Consider the following 14,068-nt stretch of genomic DNA (forward strand, 5'->3'; position numbering starts at 1 on the left):
AAGTTATGTTTTAGCGTATAAGAATATTGGTTTCACCTTATAGAAGATTGCTCTTCAAAATGAGTTAGTGTGGAAAACAAAGTCATCCTTAAAGTGATAAATATAAGCTTTGCAAATTCATATAATTATGGAATATCTGCAATTCTGAATGACCTTATAGATCATCTTATCCAGTGGTTTCAGATTTTCTTTAAACAGGGATCTTTTCTCCAGAGTCTAATGCATGTGGAAGATATATGTGTGTGTACATATATACACACATCTATCTATCTATCTATCTATCTATCTATCTATCTATCTATCTATCTATCTCGAAAAAAGTGTGGGGGGACTGGATCTCTGTTAGCGTTGGCCCTTCTGTTCTTTCTTCCAGAGTCAGCTGAGTTGGAATCGATCCCTAGGGCAGGGAATCACCTGGAAGCTTGTTATATGCAGAGTATGATCCTGAAGGTCTGGGGTGGGGCCTGAGACTCTGCATTTTTAATTATTTTTTTTAAGTCTTTTTCATCACCACTCCGCATTTTTAATAAACTTGTGAGGTGTTAAACATATACTGATTACGGTATGAGCAGCAAGGCCCCGGGGAATCGGTGCAGATAGTTTCTAAAACTTGGACGGGCCAACCTCTTCATTCTACCAATGTGAGAGGAAGGCCTTGGACATTATAAACGATTGGCTAAGCCTCTGCTGTTCTGTATTATGCCTGAGAGGAGTGGCTGTGTTGTGGCCCTTCCAGCTGAATGAAGTAACCCAGTCCCAGGGTCTCACTGGCACCCCAGGGCCTTGCACAAACTTAGTTGTCATCATAGATGATGCCAGGAATTTGTTCCCTTCCAGCCCACTCTCTGCCCCATGGAAAAACAGTGCTTTGAATCAGACTCCATTTAGGGTGGAACATTCTCATTACCCAGCAAGGGCCGCGGCCGGTAGCTGTGGTGTCTGCTGCCACAGCAGAATGGATACGCAGTTCTCAGCACCTCCAACATAATCCATAAAACTCTTTCAAACTCTTTTTTTTTTTTACATGATGTCTAGTGTTTGCAAATGGAAAATGGCTGAGAAAAAACAGAGTGAAAGTTTATATAAAATATTTATACCTTAAAGATCTTTTTATCTTGTGTCATTCAAGAGATAGAGAAGTGAAAAATGTATTGGGAGTACATTATCAAGAGTACATTATAAATTTAAATCTCAGATTGAATAATACCAGCTGCTAATGTGTGGAGCTTTGGAAATGAGTCACTTTTGAATCTTGAGAATTTACTGTACCAGGTCAGTTACACTTAAGAAGGAAGTGCCTTTTGAAAAAAAAAAAAAATCCTATACCGGAATCAGGCCTTATACTAATGGGTATTAAAAATCAAATATTTGACATAATTGTCATGTTAGAATATAGTTACATAGGAATGAGAAATTTTACAGAATGTTTCTCAAAAACATCAGATATTTTAGTCTCTTCTTTGGGAAGCAGTATAACCTATGGTTAATAGTATATGTCTTAGAGTAAGAAAGACTTATATTCAGAGTTTCTGTTCACTGCTTGTGAACTCTGTGATTTCGAATCAGTTACTTTCTCAGAGACTTACTGTCATTATTTAAAAAAATAAAAGTATCCCGGCCAGTGTTGCTCAGTGATTGAGCGTGACCTATGAACCAGGAGGCTATGATTTGATTCCTGGACAGGGCACATGACTGGGTTGCAGACTCAATCCCCAGTAGGGGGCATGCAAGAGGCAGCTGATTAATGATTTTTCTCTAAGCATTGATGTTTCTATCTCTCCCTCTCCCTTTCTCTCTGAAATCAATAAAAATATATTTTTTAAGATAAAGTAGTATTATCTACCTAATACTTTTATTTCTGGATTAAGTGCCATAGTATTTGTAAAGCATCTCATACACTGCTGAGCCTCTCATAATATCATCACCATCATATTGTCTTTAGCCCTAACCAGTATTATGTAGCCCTGTAGTGATATGGTGTCTTTCTCCTCTCTGTGTAGGTGTGTAAACCAAAATCTTCTGTGCCTGTTGAAAAAGTTAGCAGTCAGCAAAAGAACATATATTTTCATAACTGAGACCTTGACTGTCTAAGCCAGATACCTCGATTCTAGGAAGCAAAAAAATACATATTTTGTTGGTTATAAAGGTCATTTGTTTTTATAGTGCATAGTATATATTTTTGTAGGCTGAATACTAGGATCTCAAATTCAGATGCTTATGGCAGGAGGAGGGGTAACTAAAGGAGTGAAGTAGGCAATGAACAGGGAGAGCCCAAGCCCCATCTGAAAGTGAGCGAGTCCCATGGAAAGGCCCCTTAGTTCTAGTCAATTGGTATTGGGTGTTGTGTGAAACCTGGGCCCAGTGTCCTGGCTTCTTTCTTTCTTTTATTTTTTAAAAAGAAGCGGGGCCTCCATATTTTCATATGAATTAATAAATGTCTTAAATAATGGCAGCTGTATCTTGAGAATGCTGTTGGCTGCAAAAAACAAAAAGCAATGGTTTAAACAAAGATTTCTTTTTCTTGCATAACTATTAAGTCCAGAGGTAGTAACTAGTGTTGGCTTGTTTGCTCACTCATACCAACAAGCATCCAGGCACTTTTCATTCTCCTGCCCTGACACTTTATTTGTTGACTTATTTTTCATAATTCTCATCATGTTATGGTGCCCATCTGTATGTTCAAGGCAGAGGATGGGTGATATGGGTCATGCTAGCCTAATTTGTTCCATTTATCAGGAAACACTTCATGAGAAATTATATAGGTGACATCTTCTTATGATTCACTGGTTAAAACTGGATCACTCACTGCAAGGAAGTGGGGGGAAATGAGTATCTAGCTTGCCAGGCCCTGTAGTGGGCAGTGATGAGGAGGCTGTGAATGGCTGTGGCATTTGCCAGGGAGCATGCCTGCCACAGTAGCCAACTCAGCAGGAAACCCAGATTCAGGGCCTGGAGATCCTGAACCTTCCAATATGTATCGAAAGTCTCCAGGTTTGGTCATTATAAAGTAAGTATCATTTGGGGGAAGGCCAGTGCTTTCTTTTTTAATCAAATATTTTTGCATTACACCAGGGGAATACATTGCTAACAGGGAGCAAACTATTGAGGGAACATTACATGAATTTATTTAATTCTTGGTAAAGTTTATTTAGAGTTTTAGCAGAGAAGTTAGAAAAGAACATACCAATTAATGTTATTCCTGTATTACAACCTTACAATAAAATATCTAAATTACCCCATGCATATTTCTTTCTTTTATAAACTTATGGATAAACTTCATTTTCCTTTAATTGTTTTTATTTTAAAATAAATATTTATTCTAGAAATCATTGTCATCTGATTTATGACAACCTTTATTGGACAGAAATCTTTCCTGTCTTTTTATTTATCAGTACATTTAACTCTAACACTAGGAAACTTTTCCAAAATGCTTTACACAAGCTGACGTTTAAGTTGATTAAAAGAATGCTTATATGAAAGAATGTTTTATATACATGGTTATAATTGAAATGCTACCAAACCAGGTATATATTTAGTTACTTAAACTCCAGAATTCTGGAAGTTTAAAGAACTCTTAATCATAGGTAAGCATGTACTAGAGGAAAGCCTTTAGTACATTTAGTCTATTTGACTCCAGCCAGTTGACTCACCTATAATATTTTTGCTTACACCTTTTACAGCTTATTGCTGAGCTAGCAATTCTTTAATGTCCTTGGCAAATTCAGGAAGCCACCATGTGTATATAAATTAAGAGAAAGTATTTCTGCCTGATCCTGATCATTTTTTCTCAGGGCTATAAGTTTGGGTTTTCATGATCTTGATGTTCAAAGAAACAAACAAACCCAAAATGAAAAAGCCAGACCAAACCAACTAGATACTGTAGGTATCTAGTACGGGAAGGTGTTGGAGAGTTTAGGGACGATAAATGGGTCACCTACCAATACCTAGAAGCATAGAAACCTTTACAACATTTATGTAATTCTAACATGTAATTATTTTGTCAGGCCCAGCAAGTTAATGGAAACTCAAATAACATTAGGATAATTAAGTATTTCAGTAACTATCAGCTATAACATAACAGGCAAAACTGATTTTTATTTTATTATTTTTATTTTTTTTTAATTGTTTAAAGTATTACAGATAGTAGTACATATGTCTCCGGCAAAACTGATTTTTATTAGGGAAACTATGCCGAGACAATTGTAGAATTATTTAAGGGAGAGGAATACTAGTTTACTACCCTAAACACTCTGTTTAGGACTGAAAATGAAAATACTGTCCAGAGGCAATATCAAAATCTACTTTAGAGTGGAGTTGTAATAACAGATTACTTTAGAGACAAGGGGAAGGATAGGGAACTTATTTGTATGGGAAAATATCGTGTGTTTTCATATACCTGTCATGTGAGAGATACTGTGCCAGATGCACTAAACTTGCTCTCTTTAATCCTCATACTAATCCTGTAAATTGGGTATCGTCACCCTGTTTCCTCGATGGAGACACCAAGGCTCTTAGTACGTCTGGTGGCTTGCCTCAGTTTTGGAACACAGCTCTATGTCCCATACTGATTCTCTTTCCCTATATCAGAAGATCCACACAGTCTGGGTGGATGAGAAGAAAAATAGCAGATGGGTGTACATGTAGGTAAAGGTATGATAATGCACTTAGCATTGAAATAGTCCAAACTGCCACGGCGTTTGGACTCTCTGCTAGTTACAACTCATGTAAGAAGCTGGGAGTCACTGTATGGGCTGACTATACCCTAAAGTCAGGTAATCCAAGAATATTTGCTGAGCACTTACTTTGTGTTGGACGGAAAGAAAATGTTCTTGTATTTGAAGATTGTACATCTTTTCCCATGTGACTTTTCTAACATTGCTGTAGTGAGAAAAGTCCCTGTAAACCTCTTTAAGCAATACCTCAATCTGTTTAGGGAAAGGGGAGATAAATGTACTCTTGTTTAGGATTCTGTGCTGATCTGGGGTGTATTTTGGAAATGAAGACAGAAGTTAGAATAAGTTGACTTTTCTCGAAAGGAGGCCTTTTCTTGGTGGAGTCATTATGCCATTATTTCCTAGCTATTAAAATTTGCCATCTCGATGCTTGGTTATTCACTGAAAGGAATGAAATATTTATTAAGGTCATATCAGTGTTGCGTACAAAGGGAGCCACGGAGTGATTTTTATGCCTTGCTTTTTGGGAGCAAGTGTTTCGGCTGGGTTGCATCAATGTCTGTAGATTTTATTGATTATAATTAAGTCAGTCTGCATTGTCTCTAAGAATTTACATGGGTTTAAAAATCAATTCTTCGTGTATTCATTTGAAGTAGTTTGAAAAAGGATCTGAGGAGAAAGGACAAATCTGCAACTATTAATCCTGTTGTTATTTCTGTGAGCCAGAAATGGTGTTATTTTCCATGAAAACATCTGCAGGTTTTAGGTGCTGTGATCCTTTTAGTTTTCTTTGCATTTCATTTCCTCTACCTCTAATCTTGCAAAAGCGTGTCATAGCTTATCCTTATCTTCAGTAGATTTCTGGTGTGCCTGGAAAACCCCCTAGCTCAAATCCAAAAGGTTACTTAAATTCTCATATTGGATGCTCTTCACATACACAGATATTGATGTAAACTTAATAAGATTAGGAAGATTTCATGCCAAGTTGATACTTTGCATTTACCTGGTGGATCAAAGGATGATGGGAGGGCTAATGGGTATGGGCTTTGGTTGGTGGTTGTGGGGAACCTTCTCTGGACTTTTTACGAAGAGATTCCTGTGTTACCTTATGTACACGTCTAAGCCAAGTTTGGCAAGTGCATTTATATTAAAAGTGGAGGCATTAACTATCACACAAGCTGGTGGCATTAACTCACACTGATCTATGTAATAGTGCCAATACCAACTGCAAGACCTTTAATAATTAGTGCTTTCGTGGAAGTAAAAAAATGTATTTATATTTACATTGTTTTCCTACAGCAACTGAGTTTAGGTATATCTGCTGCTTGAGAAGCCTGTCCCTGTGTGTGCATGCATATTATAGGTGTATGTTGAGAGAGAGAGAGTTGAAAAGATGCTCGTTTTTGACATGAAAAATGCTAAAGCAAATTGCACTTTAGTTTTTTAATGGGGAAGATTAAATAAAAATAAAAGAGCATTATTTATACCATGAACTCAAACAGATATACGGCTAGTGAGCCTTTAAGAAACAGTGTTAGTTACCCAGACTGGTGATATGGGCAGATTATGGACACTAACATTTCCTGTGACCAGGATTCTTGAAGATATTCAATAAAAATTTCTCCTGTTATAGTTCTTTAAAATAGCACTATATTTGGGACATCCTATGACTATTTCATGCCTCTGGATTGATGTTACATATCTCTTTCCAGGGGGTTGAAAATTAAGTCTTGGCTATAGCAGTCTTGGTATTTTCTATAAGCCCATAGCTTTTATTTAAAAATAGATCTTTATTGATTTCAGAGAGGAAGGGAGAGGGAGAGAGAGATAGAAATATCAATGATGAGAGAGAATCCTTGATCGGCTGCCTCCTGTATGCCCCACACTGGGGATTGAGTCCACAACCCAGGCATGTGCCCTGACAGGGAATCAAACTGTGACTTCCTGGTTCATAGGTCAATGCTCAACCACTGAGCCACACCAGTTGGGCGAGCCCATAGATTTGATCACATTTTTTTGAAAAGCTTAATTATGAATGGCTGTTAAATATTTTTCACTTACCCACTTATCAGCACTTTCCCTCCTTCCTTCCTTCCTTCCTTCCTTCCTTCCTTCCTTCCTTCCTTCCTTCCTTCCTTCCTTCCTCCCTCCCTCCCTCCCTCCCTCCCTCCCTCCCTCCCTCCCTCCCTCCCTCCCTCTCCCTCCTCTCTCTCTCTCTCTCTCTCTCTCTCTCTTTCTTTCTTTCTTTCTTTCTTTCTTTCTTTCTTTCTTTCTTTCTTTCTTCTTTCACAGCAAGGCTTGCTTCCTTTGCTTATGGAAGGCCTCAAGTTCGTTTAGAAAACAAAGTCTGTCTTATCATAATTTTGTTGGAGACAAGATGCAGTTACATAAAACAAATGGCAAACCTGTGAAACTTTTGCTCCTCGTATCAGGCCTCTGTGTGGGAAACCTAAATGAATAAAATAGCAATTTGTTCAACATAGCCCGCCTGGACTCTGTTGAAGGGGAGCTTTTATTTACAAAATTGAATTGATTCCTCCCTAAAGCAAAAAAATCATAATTGTAGAGAATCTTGAAAGCTTTTAGATAAATACTCTAAGTATCCCCCACCCCCTTTGCAAGCTTAAAAAGCAACATAGACAGTCAGAAGCCTGTTTATTCCCCATTTGTGTAACAAGTAAAGAATAGAAGATTCTAAATATTTATGCCCCCCCCCCCCCGACACTTCTGTGTTCTGGTCAGATTGGTTTTTGCTGTTTGCCTTTCCCCACTCCCCCCACTGTGCTCTCTCCATTGTCCCTCCAGGAATGCTGTTCCTTCTACACTTAACGTCTCTGTCCAGAGAAGGCCTGTCTGCCCTCATTCTGTGTTTTAGGTGTGGTCCCTCCTGAAGTCTTTCAGACTCTGCAACTGAATGTGGTTGTTTTGGAAAGGGGTCCGCACTTTCCAATACAATTGCCTTACCTACTTTGTGGTTGGACTCTGTATTATTCTTTTTTGCTGCCTGGTGTTTTACATATTTGTGTACTTAGACATGTTCAGTGGTCAATAGGTATTTACTAAATGGCTGTTTTTTCCAGACATTATGCTACTTACTGGGAAAATCAAAAGGTTTAAAACCTGGCCTATGATATCAACAACATCTTGGTCTTTTCTCTCCCCAACGTGGCTCTCAATTCCCAATGGATAGGAACAGTCTTATGATTCTTTGTTATCCTCAGGAAAGCCTGGCTTCTTGCACAGAGTACTTGCTTAATAAGTGAGTAGTTGACTAAACCAGTTTTCTTCTGATTGAATTTGAACACCAAAGATTGGCTTTCCTCTCTGGGATTTGAATGAAAGTAGTGTAATATATGCTATTTGCCATTACACTGTGATACTTTTGTGGTATGTAAAGGCATATTTTCCCACTACTCCTGCCATGTACTCTTGGGGTACTTGCCATTTATCTTGGAAGACATGGTAATAATTAGCATAGGTCAGCAATCAGAATTTTATGGAGTGTCAGTAGGCACTGTGTAGGCCTCCTTTGTCTGGCCCCATTCAACTACCTTGGGGATCCTCATGCATAGACAGCTGTCTGAATACAACTCCTGGACACCGTCAGCTGTAGCTTTCATCAGGTTCCCAAAGGCATCCATGACCCAGAAGAGGTTAAGTGAATGATTTAAGTTCACACTTGTCTCCCTGAAGGATCTAAAATGTAGGTGGCATTTGGACAGGTTCACAGCTGCTCAGATTCCCACAATTTCCTTTTACCTAGTTGGGGGAGGAAGAATGCCTGTAAATGTGGGTATATTGTAAAACTTGAGATGACCGCCAAGAAGCTGTAGGGTTCCTGGGCAATTTATGGCCAAGACCTACATTATTCGGATAGGCCCAGAAACCCAGCTTGCTAGTAAATGGTCTTGGATCATAGCACTCGGTATTTTCCCTGTACTCCAGCCAATGCAGGGTTTTTGAACGTTCAGGACTGTAACCTAACCTGAACTCTTGCCTGGGAATACGCTCCCCCAGCCCTTCAGCCCCACTTTTCCCATCTAAATGACAAGGGTAATTATCAGTAACATGTTGAACTTTCCTGCAAAATAGTGTTCTTCACTGAGGATAGTAGGAAGTATTTCTTTACTTTGGAACTTTAGAAGATGGTCTGAGCTGAGCAGAAATTGTCATTGCCTTTTTAACGGCCGGACACTTATCACCGGTCTGTGCCAACATCAGTGATGGTGCACCGCAAAGGTGTTTGGTCTTGATAAGCTTCTAAAGAAGCAGACTTTGTCTCTGTGTGTGCTTTTAAATAGCTACTGGGCTCTGAGAGAGAGAGAGAGAGAGAGAGAGAGAGAGAGAGAGAGAGAGAGAGAGAGAGAGAGGTGAGAGAGTTATTGAGATTCTTTCCTAAATGAAAAGGAAAGAAAGTTTATAGAAAATAATGCCTAAGTTGCTAACATAGTGTTTGCTTTTGCTCTGTGATGTGTGTGGGTGTATATGTATGTGTGGGTGCATATACATGTGTGTGTGTGTGTGTGTGTGTGTGTGTGTGCATGCACACACATGGGTGCTTATGTTCATACTTAGTAAAAGGCCTTTGCATGTATACCAGATTGGCTACATCACTTAGATGATTCATTTACTTTCCCAATTTCTTATATTACCAGTCTTTGATCAAATACTACTTATTATATTCTCTAAAACTGTGACATAAAGGGGACTGGTGAAAAAATTTCTGAAATGCTAAATGTATTCCAGGCTAAAAGTATTACAATAGGATGATGTCGTTTAACCCATCTACTTGAAATAAGAAGCCAAGCAAATGGAAATGTGACATGTTTAAGAAGGCAATTCTTGGAAAAAATGTTTGATGTTCCGTCTAGTCTGACATTATTCATTGTATTCTTATTTTAAGCATAATTTGAAAATATTTTGGAAGTGCTGTAGTGCCATTTCTTCTCTGGTTGAGCCAAAGGATAATACCAGATAAATGCTGTCTGTAATGCAGGCTACACTGAATCATTAAAGCTCCCATCTTTGTTAAAACACTAAATATAGGATGTGGGAGGAGGAGCAATTTCTTATTTAGGAAAAAAATTTGGGTAGGTCTTCCTTAAAGCAATGAAGGGGATGCCCTGGTGGTCTAATTTTAGAGGAAATGAGAGAATCTGCCATTTGCTGTGGCCACCATGCTCACAGGCCTGTGCTGGTGCAGGTGTGGATGCGACTCTGTGCTTTCGTTGGTGTAAGAGCCCTGGAATAGGATTATGCCCTTGATTCTAAGACAATAGACCCTAGGAACTGAGAGCTGTAATGGAGACAGCAGCATTTGATGTGGAGAGGGATTTCCCATGCACCCCCTAGGGGTCCTCAGGGGTTAATACAAAGGGTGATTTCAAAGGATTTACCTTAGGAGCTTTGTCACTGAGTACAGAGAAAGGAATTTCTGTGATGATTCCAAACTTAGACTAAATGCTAGGGAAGAATCCAAGGACTCTAACCTCCAGGGGAGAAAAGCAGTAATTTATGGATCTCTTTAGAAATTATGGTTAGGTTCTTTTCCCTCTGAACCCAGTCTTCCTTGGTCATGTGACTGGAATTCAATTATCAGCACCATAAATAATCTTGTGAATGGAAGCAGTGTGTTTGGCAGTGAATTTCTGCTTTCTAAAGAGAAAGGAACCTTTAGGAGTTATTAGAAATAATGCTGTACTAGCCATGACTCTGAAGGCAAATGGTCACAGAGGTGCAGGACCGGGTCCCCATAAACAGTGGGTTTCAGAAGAGTCAGATATGTGCTGGTGACGGATGGCATGGAGGTTGGATATGTTTTTTTTTTTTTAAATGCATATTTAAACAAGGCTGTATTTAGAAGTTTATTTATAATTGGTTTTAGGATAAAGCCAGCCTGTTGATGCATAACAGAGTTGACTGGTTCCATTAGCATCCTTGAAATATTTAACAAGACGCTGAGTTTAGCATATGAGCTCTTTCAACCACTGTTGGAGACAAGGCAGTCCATGTTGGATAATTCTTGTTGTAAAACCAGCAGGCAGCCTCCTTCCCCCCCCCCAACCCCCACCCCACCTTGCCCCTTGTCCTACGTTCTAGACTAGTGAAGGGCAGCTTTTTATAGTCAGAGGTCTGTATGCCTTTGAAAATAGCCCTTCTTCTAGTGATCTGCTGCTAGTGACAATTTATGTCCTGAAGATAGCAAAGAGTGCTGATTTAATTCATTTTACTACCAGTGTCCTTTCATGGGAGCAAGCAGGCTGGTAAAATTGTTTCAGGAACCAGAACATTTTTCTTGGTTATTTATAACATAACATGATCATCCAGCTACACAGGGCTTCGTTCAGTTGAGAAAGTCTTTTGAATCCAAAAATAATAATCCTTTATATTTGTACAGTATTTGCAGTTTTATAAGGAACCCTTCATATCCATTCTCTCATTTGATTTTTCTGACAACTCCATAAGGTAGAGAGGGCAGGTATTGTTACTTCCAAATTACAGGTGAGGAACCCGAAACCTATGTGCTTGCAAGTCTTGTGCCCAGGGTTTCACAACCAGTAAGTGACTGGGACGTGAGCCCCCTAGATTTCATTCTGGCTTGACGGCCAGTGCTCTTTCCACTGTTTGTTTTGATACCCTTGGAAGGTTCATTGCTCATCTAGGAAAGAAAAATTGGCAGCTCTTGATGAGAAACATGGAAGTCTGCTGGGAGAGACAGATCCAAGAGAGTCGCACTGGTTGCTAAATAAAATGAGAAGAGACCAAGGGGGTCAAGGGGCTTGCCCTACTGCCTGAGGTCGCTCGCTGGGTGATCAGGAGCATGCCTCAGCTTCTCCATGCCGGGGGTTTCTCCCAGTTTGTCCAAAGATGAGAGTCTCTAATCTGCCCTCACCAGCCTGCGGATCTGTGGAGAAAATGATAGAGAAGTGACTTTTATACATGTGGATAATGGAAAATGTCCCTTGGAAGGGACATTTTATACATGTGGACGGTGGTATCACAATGCATGTTTTTCGTATTTGAGTTTCAGGTGTAAGGTGGAAAAGCTATCATTTTCCATTTGTAGGGGCTTCAAATCTACTCTCAAGGGAAGACTAAGGGATTGCTTTACTTGCCCTCAATCAATTCCTTACTTTTCCTAATTTCCCTTTATTTATTTCTCTCACCTCTTTGGGCAGGACCGTGAAGATATTCCCAAGCATTTCCTATGGGAGGAGAGGGTGTTCCAGGGAAGGAACATAAGACTCATAGTCAGATGGCTCAGTCCCTCCACATTCCAGCTGTGTGACCTTGGACAAGTGACTTCCCCTCTCTCAGTCCCAGTTTCTGTCTGTCCAGCAGGGATAAGGGTGATACCTAAGGGCCTTAAGTGAGATAATGGATGCACAGTGGCCTGGCAGGCACTCAAAACAATTCTCAATAAATGCTATTCTGTGTTAGGGAAAAGTGAATAGAGATTGATGATCAGGGCAGAGCTGACGAAAGACATGGATGGAGAGAGGGGAAGCTTTAGGATTTGGCTATTTTTTTTCTATTTTAAACACTGTTTGTTATATTGTCTTTCAGCTTTCATTTTGCCTCTCGTAATTTTTCCTCTCAGACATGTGGTGTCTTAAAGGAAAAAACAACCAGGAGGTGAGGGTGTTAGGCAGATGGGAGGCCCATGGCTGAATGTACTTACAGGAGCCCCACCCTGGGTCTGCGCCTAGTTTCAATGATTTTGAAATGTGTGGCTCTCAGCAGGCCAGGGGAGTTTGCGAAGCTGTTGGGAAGGCTTTACCCAGACACTGTTACCTGCTCTGAGAGTCACATGCACGCCTACACACACTCCACGAAGCAGATGAATTCTTTTGTTCTCCATCTGGTCTAAAAATGAAATGGACTTTTAATGGAATGGGTTGGGGAATTCCACACACCATCAGGACTCTGGAGCGAGGTCAGAGATAGAGTGCACCGTGGCTTTTAAAAGGATTTGTTATCCTTCGTTTCATCGGGCAGTGGGAGGGGAAATGAGGAAGCAGAAGTGAGTGAACGAAGCTGCTGTCATGTGGTACCAAACCAGTGAGTTACCAGGTATTGCCATTCGCATTGAAAACTGAGAGGAAGGGAGGGAGTGTATTTCTGCCTTTGCTCCATGTGTTAGACTCTAACAGTTAGAGGAAGGGCCCATTGGTTCGGTTCCATCTGAGAACCTTTGAGCGCCTCTGATATGCCAGGCACTGTGATACGTGCCCAGGGCACAAGGAAGGAAGACACAGATCTTGTTGTTGGGAAGGTTCGTTTGATGGGCTGAAGTTATGTTTTGAATTGTACACGTTAGGATTTTTGGATGAACTTTTAAAAAAATACGTTTTATTGATTTCAGAGAGGCAGAGAGAGGGAGAGATAGAAACATCAATGATGAGAGAGAATTATTGATCAGCTTCCTCCTGCACACCTCACACTGGGGATCAAGCCCACAACCCTGGCATGTTCCCTGACCTGGAATTGAACCATGACCTCCTGGTTCATAGGTCAACGCTCAACCACTGAGCCACACTGGCTTGGATGAACTTTTAATAGGGCATTGATAAGAAGTGATTTGTTCTTTTGATTTGTATTTTATAGGGTCAAGTTATTCCAATCTCCTGTGGTCGGCAAACTGCGGCTCGCGAGCCACATGCGGTTCTTTGGCCCCTTGAGTGTGGCTCTTCCACAAAATACCGACTTCTGCACATGGGCCACGAAGTTTCGATCGCACTGTACATGCGCGCCTGCACGTACTATTTTGTGAAAGAGCCACACTTAAGGGGCCAAAGAGCCGCATGTGGCTCGTGAGCCTCAGTTTGCCGACCACTGTCCTATACCATATATATACTTTTAAGATTATATATACATTATCTATAATGATAAAAGTGTAATATGCTGATTAGATCGGATATCCTTCTGGATGTCCTCCCGGATGATGCCAGGGCTGCGAGGGAAGCCCGGGTCCTGGGTGCCAGAGGGAAACTGGTGCCGGCAGGTGGGGGAAGGAAGGCCTACTCTTGCATGAATTTTGTGCATCAGGCCTCTAGTATATATATAATCTTAATCAATATTTAGTGAATTTGTGATGATAGTCAAAATAATAACCCTGATTTTAAAAAAGCACTATCTGTATTACACCACTTACCTAGTGATATTATGTGCATTAGCTCATTTAATTGTTACAACTCCCTGTTGTTATCAGTATTTTAAAGACAAGAAAATTGAAGCATGGAGAAGTTAACCCTATGGCATGATCCTCAGGTATGTTCTGAATCATTAAAGAAGGTTATGTTATATCTAGTTAGTGTTTATAGGAAGAATGGCTCTATCCTCTGTGTATGTGGTTTGGACAACCATTTATTATATACAAGACTCTCTGATTTTAG

The 14,068-nt window shown here is 40.1% G+C and overlaps 1 protein-coding gene across 23 annotated transcripts in view; it reads left to right on the forward strand.

Annotated features, from left to right (window-relative positions):
• NFIA (nuclear factor I A) overlaps positions 1–14,068 on the forward strand; it is a 369,092-nt gene that overhangs the window by 77,382 nt on the left and 277,642 nt on the right. The window contains exon 4 of one of the 23 annotated variants that reach the window (XR_004974450.1): positions 13,885–13,943. The exons of the other annotated variants lie outside the window; for them this stretch is intronic. The gene's annotated coding sequence lies outside the window, so the exon portion shown is untranslated. The remainder of the gene's footprint in view (positions 1–13,884; positions 13,944–14,068) is intronic. 23 annotated transcript variants of the gene reach the window in all.

The sequence above is a fragment of the Myotis myotis genome, unplaced genomic scaffold (genome assembly GCF_014108235.1).
Source record: "Myotis myotis isolate mMyoMyo1 unplaced genomic scaffold, mMyoMyo1.p scaffold_m19_p_2, whole genome shotgun sequence".
Classification (NCBI taxonomy): domain Eukaryota; kingdom Metazoa; phylum Chordata; class Mammalia; order Chiroptera; family Vespertilionidae; genus Myotis; species Myotis myotis.